The sequence below is a fragment of the Bidens hawaiensis genome, unplaced genomic scaffold (assembly GCF_021521415.1).
Source record: "Bidens hawaiensis isolate Kalapana, Puna unplaced genomic scaffold, B.hawaiensis_p1.1 tig00031731_1, whole genome shotgun sequence".
Lineage (NCBI taxonomy): Eukaryota > Viridiplantae > Streptophyta > Magnoliopsida > Asterales > Asteraceae > Bidens > Bidens hawaiensis.
The window spans coordinates 228805-250022 of record NW_027495353.1 but is presented as its reverse complement, the minus strand read 5'-3'; the positions used below and the strand labels follow the sequence as shown (position 1 = coordinate 250022).

General features: G+C 42.9%; 1 pseudogene; it reads right to left on the bottom strand.

The window, feature by feature from the left end:
• Window positions 1-471: 471 nt before the first annotated feature.
• On the bottom strand, window positions 472-2542 carry LOC143582424 (zinc finger BED domain-containing protein DAYSLEEPER pseudogene; annotated as a pseudogene).
• Window positions 2543-21218: the final 18676 nt, after the last annotated feature.

The following is a 21218-nucleotide window of genomic DNA, read 5'->3' as shown; positions in this document are numbered from 1 at the left end:
AAAACCGGTTCCAACGGTCAAAAACGGCTATATAGCCGTTGGAACCGGTTCCGGTTCATACCCTACCCGGTTCTTAAAAGTTAGCATATCTGGGCATCGGTTCGGGTCGGGAACCGAACCGGTTCTTGATTGGAACCGGTGCCATTTTACAACCCGGTGTGAAAAAACCGATTTCGAACCGGTACGGGTTTTCCAGTTGAACCCGATTTGTGCACCTCTAGTGGTGGGTGTTGATGTTGGGTGGTGGTGGTGTTGGGAGGGTGGTGAAAGTGATGTAGGGTGAAGGAGGGAATGGAATGAAAAAAAAAACATGAGGTATGAATGTAATGAAATTAGGGTATTTTAGAGGGAATGAAATGACTAGGTAATGGGTCATTCGGTTCCTTTGATCAACCAAACAAGTGTTTTTTTCTTAAACAAACAGACAAACTAATCAGTTAAAACAGAAAACAAGTCTAAAATAAGGATAACATCAACTCAAATGGAGAACCTACAATACAATACACACATTAAATAGGGAACTCCATTTTCACCAAAGACTTCATCATGTCCGCCGAATCATTGCCTCCACTGCCACCATCGCCGCCAACAAGCCAATCCTTAGCGCAAACAACCGCCTCCACGGTTTCAAGCCTCAACGAGCACCGGTAGCGGTCCATCTCCTTCCTCTCCGTCTCGAAAACCAACTCCGAAGTCACAGTCGAAACAGGAACCGTCAAAATATCACGAGCCATCTTCGACAGTGTCGGGTACTTGACCTTGTTCAGTTTCCACCACCCCATCACATCAAACTCGTGAACCCGAGGCAAAAGCGACTCCTCCAAATACTGGTCAAGCTCTGACTTTGACTGTTGACTTGTTGTCTCCATGATATACATGTCAAAATCAGTCAAACCGAGCCCCGCAACATCTTCTTGCTTCACATTTCCTTCTAACCCGCCAACATACTCGAGAAACATTTGATGTATCCCTTCATCGACTATATTAATGTAACTCGCAGCCTCCTCACCGTATATCTTCGTGAAACTAAACTCGACTAGTTTCATTTTGAATCGCGGGTCCATGACGACCGCGATCGCCAATATCAAACAACAGCTTTTCCAATAAGTATCAAAACCCGCTTGCATCGGTTTTGCAATCGTGTTGATAACCGGGTCTTCACCCGTGGCTGCACGGGTCAGCTCGAGCTGGATTTTCCAAACTTCATGGAAGAACGTGTTGGTTGTCGGTATAGTTTCTGACGTCAGCAGATTCGCGGTGTCAAAGAGCAGCTTCAAACATGTGCAAAGATTCTCGATCTACTTCCATTCGTCACCGGTGGGTCCCTTACTGTAATCGGGGTCGGTTGTATCGATGCAAGAAAACACTTCTTTCAGTTCGGATGCGGCTAATAACATCTCGTATGTGGTGTTCCAACGCGTTTGATCATCGAGTGTTAATGTTTTCATGCTCGGGACTTGCAGTTGCTGCTTGAGTTCTAGAAACTTCTCTTCTAGAGAATCCGATGTTTTCACATACTTCACACAGTCTCTGACTTTGCTGACCGTTTCTCGACACACCTTAAACGCCTCAAGCGCGATACCGCTTAACGAACGCGCAAGACAGTGAGTAAGCAACGACCGACCTCCGAGCGTATTCGGATTTTCTCGGAAAGCAAACCTTTAAGACTATCAATCCCGGCCTCACTCAAATTCTGGTTAATCGTGATCGAGAATAAGCGACCCTCCATGTTCCAATCAGATAAACACGAAGAAACCGCATGGCTAAAAGCCGAATCCGACTCAGGAAACGGCTCCATCACAACGTTTAGCAACTTTCTATGTATTTTCCACTCGCTATCAACGAACTGGCCTGTTACGAAAACATAACCGGTTGTCTGACAGGAGTTCCAAAGATCGAGCGTTAAACAAATCCGACCCGGCATCCCTTCAATCAAACTCTGAACACTCTGTTTCTCTCTTAAATAAGTCGCTATACAATCACCTTGAACCATGTTGAAATTAACCATATTGAAACTTGGTTGAAGGTTCCGCACAAACGTGATAAAACCCGGGTGTTAGACGATGTGAAGCAGGTAATCATGGAGAATAATCATATGAGCTATTTCTTGTCGGCACTTATCTGAGTCAAACTGAACATAAGGAACACTTGAGGTTCGGTATCGACGTTTAGGCGGGTCAGTGGTGGGACCAGCTGATGACTCATGAGCCATTTTTGGTGGTGCGCTTAGAGGGGTCATTAGGTCCTGAGTCTGGTTTCTGAGCACGACCGGGCACCCTCCTTTAGCGATGTGGCGTTTGAGGTGGCTGGTTCCAACTACTTTGGAACCCATGCTGTATGCGAATGATTGCTTGCATTGCTTGCAGCAGGCTCGTCTGCAACCGGGGCTTACCGTTTCAATGGTGAAGTGTTCCCAGACCATTGACTTTTTCTTTCTGCGTTTGGCGGGAGGGGTTTCAACATTGTTTGTCTCGAGATACACGGGCCCCATGTGCATCTCCATGTTAACCAGAGCGTTATTCTCGGTTGGAATCGACTCCATGTGAATAGAGAAGACAAGACCTGGTTTACACATAAAATATAATTTGAAAATTTGCTTGAACACATTGTTGGATTGGTTGAATAAATATTTGGTTGTGATGAACGAATACATCAAAGATTTGCTAGCAACAATAAAAGATGAAACAAACAAGTATACATACTAAATAAACTACAAAACCTTATATTCACATTTGATGCAGGCTAAGGCAAAAAGTATCAGTTTAATCATAATTTCACTATAATATATATTCAACAAATTTCAGGGAAAGAGTAAAGATGTCAGTATGAAAATGAGTATATTGATGTTATGAGAGGATACATCATATATGAAACTATTGATAATCATCAACATACATTATATATAGATCATATATGAAACTATTTATAATCATTAACATATACATATATATATATATACTTTTAATATAATAATTTCTTTATGTCAGTGAGAAAAGTAAACACAATTTATGTGATGGAGTAAAAAAGTAGGGTATTTGATTTTGGTCTATAAATCTTTGACGTCCACTTTTCTTTTTCATTTAAATAGCAGAGAGACATATAAGATGGCCACTTGGGCCAAAACTTCCAGTCCAACATATAGCTAACATAAAAAAATATAACTTTTCTTATGCCTGGTTCTTAGAGTTTATTTTCATCATCATCATCGTACTCAGTATATCCCACCAATAGCAATGCTATGATAGGGTCTGAGGAGGGTAAGATGTAGACAGCCTTACCTTTATCCCATAGGGATAGAGAGGCTGCTTCCGGTGAGACCCCCGGCTCGATAGTAGTTTTGCATCAAGCCTTGGACATAAGGCACATAGCACTCAATCATCAGGACACCGGCTGATCGGTGCATGTGCCCTTGTCTTTCGGCTATCAACGCCACCACATGATGCCTGATTAACCTTCCGCCACTTTTAACGTTATTTTCACGAGATTAGTAAAATAACGTCAAAATTAGTGCAATTTTACTTTTGCCCACCCGAGGGTTCACACATATATACATTATATGCGCGCACCGCAAGCAGGGCGTTTTTTTTTTTTTTTTTTTTTTTCTTTCAAGCAGTTTATTTTGAAGGAGGGAAAGGAAAGAAAAACTAAGGATAGTTAAAAAATGAGTGTTGTTGAGTTTTTTTATGATGGAAAGGAAAGGAGTAGGAGAAGTTAGGAGGGATTATATTAATGTATTTTCCCAATAAGTTATCATCCAAAAAATGGGATAATAATGGGATAATTACTAAGGATAACTATTTTTTAACATAGTTATCCTTTCTTTTTCTCTAATTTCCTTTCAACTCAAGAACACATCTAATTTAAAAAAATGTCCTTCCCTCCGCTTATCTTTCTTATCCTTCCCTCTCCTTTCTTTTTCTTTCCTTGATTAAAAAACTCTAGAATAAAGCGTTCAAGAAACAACTTTGAAAAAAACATAATAATAAGAATATGAAGATTCAACATCCATGGGCTAAAGTTAAAGAAAGACACAGCTCCACCTAAAAACCAGATCTAGGGTTTCTTCATCCAAACCAATACATGGGCTTCAACACTTGATAACAAACTCAGATAGATTATTATTATTATCAACCAAAAAACAAGATTCAACAACACAAGCAACAAAGCCACCACTAAAAGTAACAATCAGAGCAAATTAAGTGAAAAAACGTGTCAAACTGAACAAAAGCATAGGAATCAAAATCAGGGGTAATTAAGGAAAATTGGGTTAATTATATACCTGAAGAAGAGAGGAGATTAATTCCGATGAACCGGAGAAATCGAGATCTAGGAATGGAGGAGAGAGAAGATTGGGCTTCAACCCACCGGATTTGAATTGGACTTCTCAATTGGGGTTTGGTTTGGATAGAGGAAAGAAAGATAATATTATTATGAATTTGGTGGGTGGGATATGGATATAAAAATAAGTAAAGTGAATTGGGGTCCGTTGAAACATAAAACTGTATTGGATATGGACTTTGAGATCCACGGACCATGTGATTATTATTATGATTATTCATTCCATATTTCCATGGAGAGAGAGGGGTAGATGTCATGTGGTGCTGCAGCAGCAGCCCATACACCCACCCGCTTCCTTGCTTGCTTTCTACTAGGGCTACGTAGTTTACTTTAATACAATTATTATTTCGAATACAATAGTGTACTTAAGGGCATTGCCGAATTTCTATTTATGTATCTTGATAACGTGTAGGATGTAGTAGTATTTGGAGGACAGTAGAGGTGAGTTAATTAATACCCATTAAATTTTTTAAAACCTTTTAGGGTGGTTTAATGTCGTGACACCAAATTCACATACTAGTTCTTCATCCAGGCTTAAACATAAGAATGTGACATATGAATGAGATTCGAAATAGCGATGTTAAATAAAATAAACTCTTAGACGAAACTAAGATAAAACTCCTGACCACCTTTAAACGATGGTGATATGGACTTAACGTTTTATTAATGAATATAAATTAAATGACTTATTTATTCTATCTTTTATTTGATTAAATGTTTATTTCATTTACATTTGGATATTTTTTTTCTCCGGTGCAAATTGTAGTTATTATAACATTTTTTAATTATAAATACTGTCACTTTTTTCTTTGAAAAAAAATTAAGTTATATAGGTTTGAATGTTTGGACGTTTTCAAGAGTGGCTTAACGTTTTTGAATGTGGACGAATGCTCTCTAGCACCACGGTGTACTGACACTGTCTATCATCTATGGATTAGTATAGAGGTAGGGTACCAAAATGACCCAAATATCCATAAGTACTACCCGCGGGACATACGGATCATCCGCAGAACACGGTAGAGGTCATCCGCGAGATAGAACACCTGCCCGCCAAAATGACCGGAAGGCAATACCAACTGGACAACTGTCATGAACTAATTGCCCTCTAGAAGAGTATCCACGATTGTTACTTGAAGAATACGTGACTCGCTAGCCAATGAGCAAAGGACACCTGGCCAGGTTGTTATAACCGTGCACATGGCCAGGGTATGGTCCATCCTATCATAAGGCGACGCGTGTTCAGGTTGTTATACCCATGCACATGGGACGTATAGCTCAACCTATCACAAAGGGACACACGTCCAGGCAGTTATTAAGATCTTCTAGAAGAGGACAGCTGGCCCAATCACCTTCCTACATCCTTCGGCTATAAATACCTTGTCAACCTGCATGAGGTATTCATTCATTTCATTCGCATTCACTCTTACTCACATATACTCTGACTACACTTAATCTGTATACTTCAGTACTTTCTTCTTTACGAACGACACTGATTCTCACGCCGGATGGTGGTTACAGGAAGATCCTCCCTCTTGTCCTTCCTGTAACGAGACTCGTGGTGTCTGTTTTGCAGGTTCCGGTAATTGGACTTTGGGAAGTTGTGCTCATACTATGTTAGTAGTTATCGTATTTTACCCTGTGGACTCATTGGATCCAGGACCCATACCCGGGGATAGGATCCGTGTTTCTTCATTGGCGCCATCCGTTTTGATGTTAGAACAGCAAAAATTTTCGTTGGTTTTTCGATTCGTTTAAAGTATGAGTAAACTTCCTGAGGGGCCGACGGGAACTCCTGCACTTACTTCACGTGTGACTAACATTGAAATACCTGAAGGCTTTGCCTTAAGTGTTTTTGCACGTGTGGCGGCTCCGGGATCACGAACCACTGAAACAACACCGGGTGGTCGTACCCTTGAGTGCGTCACTGCACCAACTGGGCCAAGTCCTACCGATTTATGACATGTAACGGCTCTAGAAGGTTCTAATCTAGGTGACTTTGGACGAATCATGAGGAGACCCGTCGAACTCAATCGGTATTGGACCCGGAAGATAATTCCGGTGATTCTGATATGGCGAGGTCTCACCGTCATAATTCCAGATCCGGAGGACTACTGTCCCCGGAAGAATGGCTTCATGCCCAGCAAGAAAACCTGAAAGCGGAATATGAGCGGAGGGTGCGGAATGCGCATCTTCACGCCCGCGCTCTGACTTACGAAGAATCTCCTCGGAGATCTCTTTCTCCTCCTCCAACGGTGAGGGGAAGTCAGATCCGCCACAGTCAACAGACTGAGCAAGAATTTGTTGAACCACGACGATTGCGCCCTCATCCTCGCATAGACATCCGGATGCTGTCTTACTTTGATGAGTATGACAGTTATGACTCAACGTATCACCCGGGAAACTACAGTTTTTACACGGGTGATAGCAGAATGAGTTCAAGGGCAAGAAGCAGTCGTCCGCGGGATGTAGTCCGCCACACCGAGTATCATAGTGATGTTGAGGAAGATTTCACCAAGCCATACCGCCCGGAAGCTTTTGCCGAGAAGTCGAAATTTATAGCAAGCATTGCGACAACATCTTTTCCTTTCAATGCTAAGATACCTACATCAGTGGGTAAATACAATGGCATGACTGATCCAAGTGATCATCTCCAAAACTTCTTGGCGGTAGGTGGTTTGAGCGGATGGACGCTCCCTTATTGGTGTCACATGTTCGCATTGACACTAACAGGGGCAGCGAGGGAGTGGTTTGAGAAGTTACCTGACGGTCAAATCTGCATTTAGGATGATCTGGTGAGGAAATTTTCACAACAGTTCAGCCAGCAAAAGAAACACACGCGCGACCAGTCAAAAATTTTGGATGTTATCCGCCGTGATAACGAATCCATAGAAGATTTTATTACCTGGTTCAATGATGAAACTCTAAATATTGGTGGGATCAGCAAAGACATGCTTCGCGGTGCCTTCCGCAAGAATGTCAGGTGTGACGAGTTGATCCGCACACTCATTGGTAGGAATGGAATGCCGAAAGAATGGGACAATATCGTGACCGCGGGGAAATTGTTTGCCAACACTGAGAAAATATTGGGGAATAATAATTCAAAACAAAAACTTAAAGTCGAATTTCAAAGTCCGAGACCCAATAAACAGGCAAAGGGACCAATCTGGTCATGACTTCAACCGAACACGGAAGCATCAAAGCCATTCGATGCAAGATCCCTCATCGGCAATAAGAATAAAGGGGGACCCTCGAATCGAGGTTCCAACAGGTGGACTCCTCTCTCAAAGACTCCTGCTGAAATTCTCACCACTGAGAATGTAAATTTTCGGAAGCCACAGCCACTCACAAGGAGATCATTCCTCGATACCAAAAAACATTGTTCGTTTCATAATGACATTGGTCAAAACACGAACGAATGTAATGCTTTGAAAAGTGAGATTGAGGCGGCCGTAACGTCTGGGAAACTTGAACACCTGGTGAAAGATGGAAAACTTGGGACTGGTAAAGCTCCCATGCGGATAACCAGGGCCCGTCAAAAAAGCAAGCCAAGGACTTGAACGTCCATATGATCCAGGGAGGACGAAAGGTCGGAGGAAAGAGAACAGAATCTGACGAGTAGGAATGGAAAAACGAGCCAGTGATTTTTCCACGAGTCAAGGGAGGTCCCAGTAACAAGAAACCCCTGATTATCACTGCCCACTTCGGCTACTATCGCTCGCAATACGTTTTCTTTGATACTGGAAGTACATCGGACATCATGTACGAACAGTGCTTTGAACAGCTTGATGAAGAGGACAAAGAAAGACTGAAACCCATCCATGCTTCTGTGTCAGGATTTGGAGGGGAAATAATGCATCCGCGAGGGGTGATTTCTTTCCTAGTCACCCTGAGCGATGGAGTTCATTCAAGGACCGAGGAGGTCGAATTCTTGGTTCTGCCAGCAACGTCGAAACATGACATCATCTTAGGACGAGAAGCAATTGGTGACTTCAATGCTCATCCGTCCACGGCTCACGGTGCGGTAGGGGTTCCAACCCACACCGGTGTAGCAATAATCCACGTCAATCGACATTACTTTGTAACGGAAAGCTCAAAACCCAGCAAGATTCAAAAACAATCTCTGAGGACTGAACCAGAATAATGGTCCTTGAACAAAAAGTTTCCTGATCAGACTGTAACAATTGGACCTACTATCTCTGAGATAGTAAGGACTTTTCTGAAACAATTGTTAACAAAGAATGTTGATGTCTTCGCATGGCAACCCACGGACATAACTGGTGTCCCGCGGAACATTGCGGAGCACAAGTTGAGGGTAAACCCGATGTTTACACCGATCATTCAGAAACAACGTAAGATGGGTCCGGAACAAACAAAAGCAATGAATGAGCAAGTTCAGGACATCTTACAGGCTGGAATCATTCGACCAATTCAATATCAGACATGGGTCGCCAATCCGGTTATCGTTCCCAAAAGTAACGGGACGTGGCGGATGTGTATAGATTTCAAGGATCTTAACAAGGCGTGTCCCAAGGACTGTTATCCATTACCTGAATTAGATCTCAAGGTTGATGTTGTGGCACCGTTCAAATTCAAGTGTTTTTTATATGCTTATAAAGGCTATCATCAAATCCGCATGGCTGTGGGTGATGAGGATAAAACAGCCTTTCGTACCGATCAATGCACTTTTTGCTACAAAATGATGCCTTTCGGACTAAAGAATGCGGGGGGGCATCATATCAACGGTTGATGGACATGGCGTTTAAAAGTCAAATTGGTCGAAATTTGGAAGTTTATATGGACGACCTTGTGATCAAGAGTGTTGAGGAAGACCAAATGTTGAGGGACATCGAAGAAACCTTTGAAACGTTAAGAAGTATCAACATGAAGCTGAATCCAGCTAAGTGTTCGTTCGGGATGGAGGAAGGAAAATTCCTTGGAGTAATTATCACGGGTGCGGGCTTCAAATCCAATCTGGATAAAGTCCAAGCCGTAGCCCGCATGCCCTCTCCTTCCTCCCTCAAGGAAGTACAGACGCTCAATGGTCGTTTGGTTGCTTTGAATCATTTCCTGGCGAATCATGCAGCCAAATCTTATCCTTTCGTCTCAACACTAAGAAATTGCCTCAAGAAAGCACAATTTAAATGGACCGCGGAAGCGGAACAAGCTTTCTTGGAGGTTAAAAAATGTTTGATGGAATTGCGCAAGTTGACAGCACCTTATGCGGGGGAACCTTTAACGTTATATTTGTCGGCATCAGACATTGCTATCGGGGCTGTCCTCCTGACGGATCGGAAGAACGCTCAAACACCGATTTATTACGTTAGCAGAACATTGTCGGACCCAGAGACAAGATATTCAATGCTGGAAAAACTTGTCTTAGCATTGGTCTATGCTGCCCAACGCCTCCGCAGGTACTTTCAGGGGCATCCCAACAACGTTTTAACCGGATACAAACTCAAGAACGTTCTCAGTAATCCGGAATTGTCTGGGCGATTGGCAAAGTGGGTCATCGAGCTAGGTGAACACGAGATAGAATACAAACCTAGGCCAGCAATTAAGGGGCAGGTGTTGGCGGACTTCGTCACTGAAGTCCCGCAACACAAAGGAAAAGAATGCTTGATAGAGCAACAACCCCAAGCACCTCCTGGGCTAGGACAAATTTGGTCGTTGTTCACGGACGGGGCTTCAAGCAGTGAGGGATCTGGCAAATGCTAGTCAATCCCGAAGGCCACGAGTTTACATACGCCATAAAGCTAGACTTCAAGAGTACTAACAACGAGGCAGAGTATGAGGCTTTCTTGGCCGGCTTACGGATAGCCAAAAAGCTTGGGGTGAAACATTTGGCAGCCCGCGTGGACTCCATGTTAATTGCGGGACAGATCAACGGCACATATGAAGCAAAGAATGACATAATGGCTTCGTATGTATCACAGGAGAAAGATTTGATGCTCCAGTTCTCCTCATGCAAAGTGATCCACATAAAAAGAAGCCGGAACAAATCAGCAGATGCTCTTAGCAAACTGGCTTCAACGAATTTCGAACACTTTGCTAAAGACATCCGCATTGAAATATTGGACCGCCCATCTATTCCACAACATCAAGTTTTAGTGATCCAAATTGGAGTGGAATCCTGAATGACACCTATCATAGCATATCTGTCATCAGGAGCCCTCCCAGAGGGAAAAGCCGCGGCCCGGAAGATAAAGCATAAAGCCTTGAACTATCAGATACATTACGGTGTTTTTATACCGACGTTCCTTCCTCTGACTACTACTCCGATGTGTGGACGCCGAGGACGCGAACTACTTAATCAGAGAAGTTCATGAAGGCATCAGTGGTCTTCACGTTGGCCCGCGCATGGTCGTAGCAAAATTGACGAATTCTGGATATTATTGGCCAGGAATGCATCTGGACGCTGTGCATGAAATCAGAAAGTGTGATTCATGCCAACGTCATGCCCCTAACACGCTACGACCAAAGAACGAGCTCGTTCCAGTCACTTCAGCTTGGCCGTTCTAGAAATGGGCTATTAATATAATGGGACCTTTTCTTGAAGCCCCGGGACATGTCAAATTCTTAATAGTAGCCATCGACTACTTCACGAAGTGGGTGGAAGCCAAACTAGTTGCTTCCATAACAGCAGCAAGTGTTAAGAAATTCCTGTGGGAATTCATAATCTGCCGGTTTGGTCTTCCGCTGGAACTCGTTAGCGATAGCGAAACTCAGTTCGCGGACAATGGGCTACAAGAATGGTTGAAAGAGCTACACATTTCTCAAATCTTCACATCTGTATCCCACCCGCAAGCGAATGGTCAGGTTGAAAGAACCAATCGAACCATCAAGGAAGGAATCAAAGCAAGGTTAGGGACTAAACGGACGGGTTGGGTTGACTAATTGCCCCATGTACTCTGGGCCTTCCGCACCCAAAAGAATTCCAGTAATTCTGAGACCCCCTTTAGTCTAACCTACGGCAAAGAGGCCATGATTCCGGCCGAGATTGGGATTCCATCCGCAAGAGTTTTGCTGATCGATGACAATGATTACAAACTCAGGATGAATCTTGACCTCCTCGAAGAGAGGAGATAACTAGCATCGATCCGCGAGCACAATTACAAACGCCAGTTGCAAAAATATTATAACTCGTGGGTCCAGAAATGCGAGTTCGATGCGGGAGATTTTGTCTTCCGCAAAAATGAAGCCTCCGGGCAAGTTGGCCCCGACTTGGGAAGGACCTTATAGAGTTAAAAAAGTTTTATCTAAAGGTGCTTACAAGTTAGAAAAGTTGTATGGGACGGAGATCCCTAGAACTTGGAATGGGGCTCAATTGAAGAAGTGTTACATGTAGTGTGTTTTTCTTTTTGGCCTGCACGCCTAAATAGACTAGCAATGTTATGTAATCTCATCTTTCGTAATTCGGCTTATGCCTCATCTATGGAAATTTTATTTCAGTCATTTACGACATGTATTGTTATGTAATCCTTTATTGACATACAAAGAAGATCCTACAAACACTTATATTATGAAGAATAAAACAAAGTGTACCAGATGCAAAAAGACTTCTTTATTCATGAAAAAGGGATTACAACAAAGGGACCTTAATTACAAAGAAAAGAAAAATCTATCTATGACGCGACATCTTTATGTCCCGCGTCCTGGTCTTCCACATCGTCAGAATCTTCTTCATCTTCTTCAACAAGGTCAAGAAGGTCTTTTAGTTGCTCAATACTATCATCCTTATCCGCAAGATCCGATATCTGCTCCGCCAAAGAAAATTTCAAGGTATCAAAATCTTTTGTTTTCTGGATAAGGAAGGCAGCAGTATCTTGGCCGTACAACACGTATTCCTCCGGAAGCTTGGATTCTGAACCGAATTTATAGCCTTCCTCGAAACCTAGTTGACGACCAGCTTGCTTGGATGCTTTCAAGAGGATAGCAACACAATTCCCAAGTTCATCACTCGCTCGGACGTCGGCGATGACCTGTTGAAATAATAAAATATAAGTAATTACAAACACTTAGTTTATTTACAACAAGACAAGATTCATACCTTGGGAATTTCCTCCGCTAGTAACCATTTCATGTCCGCCTTAGCCCGGACAAGTTCCATCTTGTGGCCGGCACATTCCAAGGCCTGATCTCGGCTCTTGGCAGCAAGATCAGACAAATGCTTGTCTTTGGCTGCCGATTCAGCCTGAAGAGTCTTTATTAAATTGGCTTGTTCATCCAATTGCTTCTGGAGAACAGCCTTGGCTTCCTCGGCGGCAGATTGAGCAGTCCTCTCGACTTCCAACGCTTGGCGGCTCTCCCTGGCTTCATTTATATCCTTAAGGGCTTCTTCTTTAGCATCGGAAGCTGGGCCGCCAGTTCGTCCCATTCCTCATTCATTGCTAACCAGTCCCGGGTTATCTCCCGACTGGTGGAAATGATAAGAGTTTGAGTTTAATAACTCTTGGCGAATACTACGACGACGTCGCTCCTTTTCAACGGGAGGAAGACTCTCCTGCAAATACTCGAAGCATATGTCCACGTCGCGGAACGTTGAATCTCGGCGTAAAGACCAACGTGGACGATGCAGAGTAGGATCTTCCTCTTGAGGAGACGGAGATGTCTGAGGCCCATGAGCGAACATACTCACACCCCCTTGATCCCTAAAGTGATGAACATTATAGGAAGGTGACATACTGGTATGATCAGCATTATCCACCTCCTTATTCTTCACGGGAGACTCATCCGCCACTATGATTGGCTCCTCGGCGGTGTTAGGAGGAGGAGATGATGGCGGAGGTGGCACCTTTGAGCTTTTTAGACCTGAAACATCTTTAGAAAGATCATTCAAGGCCATTGACAAACGTTAAATAGTGGGTCAGAAACATGTTTGACCCATAAACAATTAACAAATGTGGAGTATTAAACTTACCCAAAGAAGTGTCTTCTAAGTCAAGCTGATGTAGGCGCGCCTCCAAGTCAGCAGTAGGCTTCCGCTTTTTCGAGTTCTTTGACGGGGCAACCTTAGCAGGTTGAGCCTTGCGTTTGCCGGCTGCCTTGGAAGCACCTGCATCAGCAGTTTGATGCCCACCCTCAGTGGCGACGTCATCAGATGCGGGACGATTACCCTCCGCGGTAGCCTCAACATCGTCATGGTCCGCCGCTTGACTGGCAGTGGCTTTCTGACGGGTCAGACCTACAGTCGAATGCACGACGTTAGTAGAAGAGCTTCCTCCACAGAGTGATGACTCTTCACTAGACGAAAAGAGTACAATCACCCTGCCGGAAGTAATAGCAGTCACGGGTCGAGGTTGTAAAATTCCCTCACCTTTCTGAATGGATTCTTGAACGTAATCCTCACCTTTAGTGTATATCGCCTCGGAAACCACAGGTTCCGGACGGAATGCGGTGGGAAATAAGAAGTTGACACTGGTGCGTTCCAAAAAGGGCACATCCCTTGGATAAATTGGACGACGCACCATCATTCCCCCTTCATGGTCCAACAGAGTATCGAAGGCGGAACCCTCATCTGCACAAATAATAATAAAAGTCAGAAATCAGACATTTATTAAAAAGAGGGAGCAGAAGTAACACAATGCTTACTCTTGTCGGTCCTCTCGTAGTAAGGCTCCAAGTCAGGGAATGGCCACTGGCGACTCATCTTCACACTCACCATCGCTCCCTCGTGGATAGGGCGCATGGGAATTGGCGTGGAGGTCAAGGTCATGAACCACGGAAGACTCTCATGAGCAGCGGCTGGAACCAATGGCATGATGTCCTCCGCCTTGCGATGAGTCATCGCGAACGAAATAACATCCTCCCTGATCCAGAAAAATTTTGGCTTCCAACCATGTAGGCTACGGATCCAATCCGTACCTATAACTTTCTTCCCGGTAGAAGCGAAGCTATACCACCCATCGCGGAAGGTCATCTTGTAGAAAACGACAAACATGCCGACAGATGGTTCAAAATTGCGTGTTTGGCAACAGAATTTGAAGTGTCGAATTCTCAACATCCCGAAGGTATGGACTTGTAATATATGTATACCATAGGTCGTCAAGACCGATTGCACAAATCTAGTTACCGGGATCCGGAAGTTTCCCGTCGTGAAATGGTCCATGTACACAGCCATCTTCTTCGGAGGAGGACTGGTTACAAAGGAACCACTTGCTGGACGCTCTGGTTCCTACTCAGACACCAAACCATATACATTAACAACATCGTCGAAATCCTTCTTCTTAAGGTTCACAACGACTTCATGAATGGCAGGAGTACCCTTTTTATCTCCAGCCACCTGAATAAGAACGATAGTACGAAAGACAAAGAAATCTCAGAAAGTTCGAGTTTTGAATGTTTGAGAGAAAAAGAATTCGAAAGCGATAAGAGTTAAATGGAAACCACGAGTGATCTATTTATACTCATCGCAATTAATGCGACTGATGGAGTGCCAAAGGAGAGAGAAACCGCGGACCGTCAGATGGTTGACACGTCAGGCGGGAGATTCAAGAAATTTCGAACAGACTGTCAAAGACGTCACACACGTCTTGTCAGTTATCCCTTAAAGTCCTTCTCTTTACCACGTCATCAAAATTATTCAACTCACAGAAATTTCAAATTTCAAAAATATCTTCCAAGGATATTTTCCCTCAAACAGTTGAATATTCACAAAAAAATAAAAAGATTCTTTCCATTAAATAATTAAAAGATAGTTACAAAAATATGGAAGAACGATTACAAGATACTAAACTTCTAAACCTAGTCTATGGGTTTGAAGCTGTCATAGTTATTAGACGAGATTTTACGAAAAAATTGTTCGTAGGTTTGTGGAGAGAACAAATCCTTTTTTCAATACTCACATTTCCGGAGCCTTTGGTGAAGTATCTTCGGACGAATCGTCCTCAGAGTCATCACCCAAGTAATTCTTCAATTGCTGCACGCCATCATTGGCTGAAGAAAATTCCGGAAGCATATTTTGGAGCGGAAAAATCAGTCCATTATGTTCACTGATCCACATATCCCGCTCTTGTTTGACATCAAGGCCATGAACCGGATGATCTCTAAACATGCGATTGCTCTGAGCATAAGTCATCCCTTCATTGAAGCCCCTCGCGCGACCAAGCCGGGAGGAGGCAGTCATCAAATTGGCGAAGCTGTCAACCATCTCAGGACTCCCCTTGATATGGCGGATGACCTGCCAAAAATAAAGAGATAAGTTATTTAATATCAAGGTGTGAAGCTTATGGTAAACAACAAATGAGAAAAAAAACTCACAGAATCAAGTCCCCAAGTGAGGAACCACTGATGATCATGCTATGCACGTTCAGCTCTCTTTCGGAACTCTTGGGACTCTTCAGCCATTTGTTGCCTCTCATTCAAAGTTGTAGTGGCGCGGGCCTCCGCCTCTTCACGGGCTTGCAAAAGGAAATCGTAGGCAGCTTGTATCTCGGCAGCACTTTTTTCTTTCAGCTCAACCCGTCCCTTTGCAACCTCAACTCTGCTTCAAGTTCTTGGATACAATTGTCTTGAAGGGCCACTTGATCTTCCAAAGCTGAGTTCGCCCCTTGAGCCCCCGCCAAGTCAGCTTTTTTCTTTTGTGCCTCCGCCCGGGCAGCCTCAAGAAGGGAATTCTGCTTTTCACAGGCTTCCTTCCATTTGCGGGCGGCGGCAGCACTCCGGTCTTGTTCACCCTTAAGGGTGATCTCTGCGTCCGCCTGCTTCCACTTGGCTTTACTAGCCACCAAGCGGTGGTCTTCAGCCTCTTTCTTCGCAGCTTCAACAGCCCAAGAAGCTTCACCCAACTTCCCGTCCATGGTACGCCATTCACGCAAGATTTCTTGGTTGCAGGCCAAAGTATTAGCCAAGGAAAAAGACAGATCGGTGTGAAGGTCATGGCGGGAACGATCACGCTGGTGCACCATTTCAGCAGGCGGCACGCAATGCTTAACAAAACTCATACAGGTCCCGGGATCAGAAAACCGGGACCCATTGGTAATATCCCATGGAGGGACGAACAAATCAAAATCATCCCCCAGGTTCGCATCTCCGTAATAACGGGAACCTGAGACTTCGAGGCGAACGGGGATTGAGGACGACTGTTGAGGATCATTCTACGTTATTGCCTCCCCGGCACCTCGGAACGCTTGCCCAATTTGAAAACCTCCTTCCCCACCAGTAGTTAAAGGGGAAGAGGTAGCAAAAATTTGTGGAGGAGAACGAGGAGGAGATTCGTCCGTCCTAAAGTCTTCCGCATTAACAGCCGGGCCGCTCTCCTGAAAACCAGTAGCAGTACCAGTATGAAAAAGATAGTCAAACGGACTTTCAGTCCCAGACTAGACGACTGGTTCCTCCACTGCGATCTCAGTTGGAGGGGTAGGCGGCTTGTCTTCTGCCTCCTTCTCTGGAAAAGGAGACGGTTGTTTCTCAGACATGGGGTTGGGGATGGTAACTTCTCAGACACATCGTCCCCAAATATCGATGGGTCTGCACAAAAAACGCTATACTTAGCTAACGTTCCAGAGTAGTAAAATACAAAAAGTGAAACACATACCTTCTACTGTATCCATACGTTCCGCAAGACTATACTGTGGCTTCTTGGGGCGATGGATTTTTCTTTTCTTCTTTTAAGATCCTTCTCCATCGTCCGCGGTTTTTGCACCCGCATGGCTCGCCTGAAAGGACAGAAAAGTCCTCCTCTTTTCCAACTCTGCCAATAAATGTGAGACAGAGGAAAATTCAGAGGCACCATCATTAGAGTTCCTCTCCTCTTAAGAGGCGGAAAATTCAGAGGTATCATCATCGTCATCGCTTGTTGATAAAATGGCGATCATCCCATCAGAAGTAAGAGCATTAAATGGAGGAGGGTTTAGAACATACGCACTTGTTTGAAAGGTGGCGTCCGAAATAACAGGTTCAGCTCGCACCTTTGTTGGAAAGAGAAATCGGGCCTTGGTCTTCTCAAGTATAGGTTTGTCACCTGCATCACGGATGATTTTACGGACACAACCCTTATCCTCAAAAAGGGCGCTAAACATAGAGCCCCGACCTAAAAATAATCAATCATAAGAAGCTTCGAGGAAGAGAAAGGACAAAAAGGATAACTTACGTTCATTCAAATCAATGAAAACAGGCTCCATAAATTCAGATGGCCATTGACGGCTCATGCCTATCCACACTAGAGCCTTCTCAGGTAACGCCCGCATTGGCGTTGGTTCCGCCGTTAAAATACGATACCAATCACGACCCTCGTGAGCGGCCGTGACAACGTCTGGAAGATCGCTATTAACTGGACGACGGACCATGGTAACGGGCACCACGTCCTCGGATATCCAAAAGAACTTGTTACGCTAGTCCGTGGATCCTTTCTCGACTTCATAACCAATACTCCTATCGGAAAAACCTTGACATGTAAACCAACCGTCACGATTGGCAAACCGATAGAAGACCGGAAACCGGTCAATATCTGGTACCATGTCATGTGTTGTACATACGAATCGTAATGACGAAATCGCATTACAGCACGCGGATGCAATTGGGATAAATGGATCCCATATGCAGTCAGCACCTTCATGAAAAATTTCGTTATGGGAAAACAGAAATTCCCACAGAAGAAATAATCAGAATACACAGCCATTTTTCCAGTCGGTGGCAGGCTGGCTATAGAACCAGGTAATGGGAATTCTGGTTCCCATTTCCGGTGGGATACCATATGTTTCAATAAGTTTCTGATACTCAGCAAGATCCCATTGAACTTCTATTTCATCAACCTCGGTCTGAACTTTCGACATTATAGCAAGATTTGGTGAAATAGCAAGATGATGTACGAGAAGTTCAGTATTTTATCAGAGAGAAAGCAAGAAGATAATCAGAAATCAAAGGCGATAAAACTTCGACTAGAAGGTATTTCCCACTATCTATACTCATCGCAACTAATGCGATGGGATATGAACAGTAGAGAGAGAAAATCATCACCTAATCAACAACCGCCACGTCACGCGGGAAATTCGAAAAAGAGAAAAAGTTGCACAGTCGGGTACAGTGACAGCCGTCATAAACGTTCCATCACCTGTTCACGCGCCTGCGAGTGGTCAACTTGTCCTTTTTTCATAATTATCTACACCAACAGAAGATATTTTCTACCAAACTTCAAAATTCAAAAACCCCCAAAATACATTAAGTCCAAAATTTCACCCGCAGAAAGACTTCACGCTGAAGAAACACTGGACTGGGGGGACTTATAGAGGTAGGGTACCAAAAAGACCCAAATACCCTTAAGTACCACCCGCGGGACATACGGATCATCCGCATAACACGGTAGAGGAAGAACGTCCTCACAACACACGCGGAAGCATCCAGGCACCCTCAGAGGTCATCCGCGAGATAGGACACCTGCCCGCCAAAATGACCGGAAGGCAATACCAACTGGACAGCTGTCATGAACTAACTGGCCTCTAGAAGAGTATCCACGATTGTTACTTGAAGAATACGTGACTCGCTAGCCAATGAGCAAACGACACCTGGCTAGGTTGTTATAAACATGCATATGGCCAGGGTATGGTCCATCCTATCATAAGGCGACGCGTGTCTAGGTTGTTATGTCCATGCACATGGGACGTATAGCTCAACCTATCACAAAGGGACACACGTCCATGCAGTTATCAAGATCTTCTAGAAGAGAACAACTGGCCCAATCTCCTTCCTACATCCTTCGGCTATAAATACCTTGTCAACTTGCATGAGGTATTCATTCATTTCATTCACATTCACTCTTACTCACATATACTCTGACTACACTTAATCTGTATACTTCAGTACTTTCTTCTTTACGAACGATACTGATTCTCACGCCGGATGGTGGTTACAGGAAGATCCCCCCTCTTGTCCTTCTTGTAACGAGACTCGCGGTGTCTGTTTTGCAGGTTCCGGTCATTGGACTTTGGGAAATTGTGCTCATACTGTGTTAGTAGTTATCGTATTTTACCCTGTGGACTTATTGGCTCCAGGACCCATACCCGGGGATAGGATCCGTGTTTCTTCAATTAGGAATATCACTCTAATCATAAAATTGATATCGAAAGTAGGTTTCAAACATAAAAACATATATGATTTTGAAATTCCAAGTACAACACCAACACTAGAAATCTACAATCAAGCATACATTCTACCAACACTAGAAATCCAAACTCTTTCGGATCTAAACAACTCATTTATGATTTATCTACATATAGCCTAAAACAATGACATGCTTCAACAAGCATTAAGTGGTTATGATCAAGAATTAGATCACAAGGGCATTTCTTGCTCTAGACAGCAGTTAAACTAAACATAAAGTAGACTACTAGATGATTACACTTCAATTGGTTGTGTGCAATAGATGATTGTACGTACTATCTTTGGTTTTTATGTAGAAACATGGTTCGAATGAAAACCCTAAAAGTTAAGAAACATTTGAAAATAAGAGTCATTGTTAGAGCATTCTCATCCAACCCCTCATATTATGTGAGGGGTGTTTTTATAATTTAGAGAGTGATTCAAGGTGTTGTGAGTGAATGGTTTTTATATTTTAGAAAAAATAGTGATTTTTCTGTATATTTGAAAAGTTACTGTTCATCCCCTATAATTTTTTAATATATTTTGAAAGTGGTTGTGAGTGAAGGAAAGAGAAAAGGTAATGATAAAAGGTATAAAAGTATTATTTAATTGAAATGAAGAGAGAACTTAAATTAGTTTTTGTGTAATTTTTGGTTTGAAGATAGAGAGTGGGATGAGAATGCTCTTACACCCCTAGATATGAGTAATGAATATTTTTTTACACGGCCGGTACATTATAATAATTGGCCTGATAATAGGTTATACTATGTAGTGTACTTGTCGGCTGATAATAGTTTATACTAGTTAATATACTTGGATTTTTTTATGTGAAAATTCCTAAAATGCTTTTAAAATGATTATTCACCATTAGATACAAGAACATATTAGTCATTATTAGAAACATATAGTGTTTTCATCAATCATCGGTGAATTCAAGTAAACACAAATGAATACACTATCATAACTATAGTGCACATGGGTTAATACTTAATACATACACAACGAATGTACTGCCCTACGTTATTGAAACCCAAAACGGATGAATACATTACATGTAGTTCGATCTATTAAATTTTAGAAAGATTTGAAGAGGATATCTTTTGGAGATAACAATATTAAAAAGTAGATAAAATAGAGAATAAGAACATATATATGATCACACACTAATTCACCATGTGTCCACCCTTTGATCTCCTGCATGTTAAAAGTTATCCTTAGTGTCAAACTTCTCTCAAACCTTGATAGAGATCACTGTTATAGGTGTCTCACTAAAACGACCAGTGATCACCCAAAAACTTCTCTCTTTAAAGATAGAGATACGTTTACGCCCCCATTATGTTAAACATGGAAATGATCACCGATACATGAAGATTACAGGTGTACGTAGTATTTGTGCCAAACTATTCTACGTCTTTGCTGTGATTTGAAGCTTCTGATACTCTCTTGCTTACTTAACAATCTTGATCTTTGATTTGAATCAATGATATATAGGTGTCAAAAATATATATAAGTGAATTTATATGCAAGAAGTGATTTGAAAACGTTGAGAAATAGTTTGTTTAGTAGTGATTTTGTTTCACCCAAACTTGTTTTAGGTTAAAAAAAATATTGTATTAAGAAAACCGTTTAATGTCATTTGTAAACATACTTTTGTGTTTACTAGTTTATACTCTTATGATAATATCATGTTTGTTTCTTGTTGTAGAATGCGTAGTCGATTTATCATTGTTCAATCTTGTTTGTTGATTTCCAAAGTTGTTTCAGTAATGATACAATAGGTGCGCGCAAGGTCTGACTATGGGCATTGA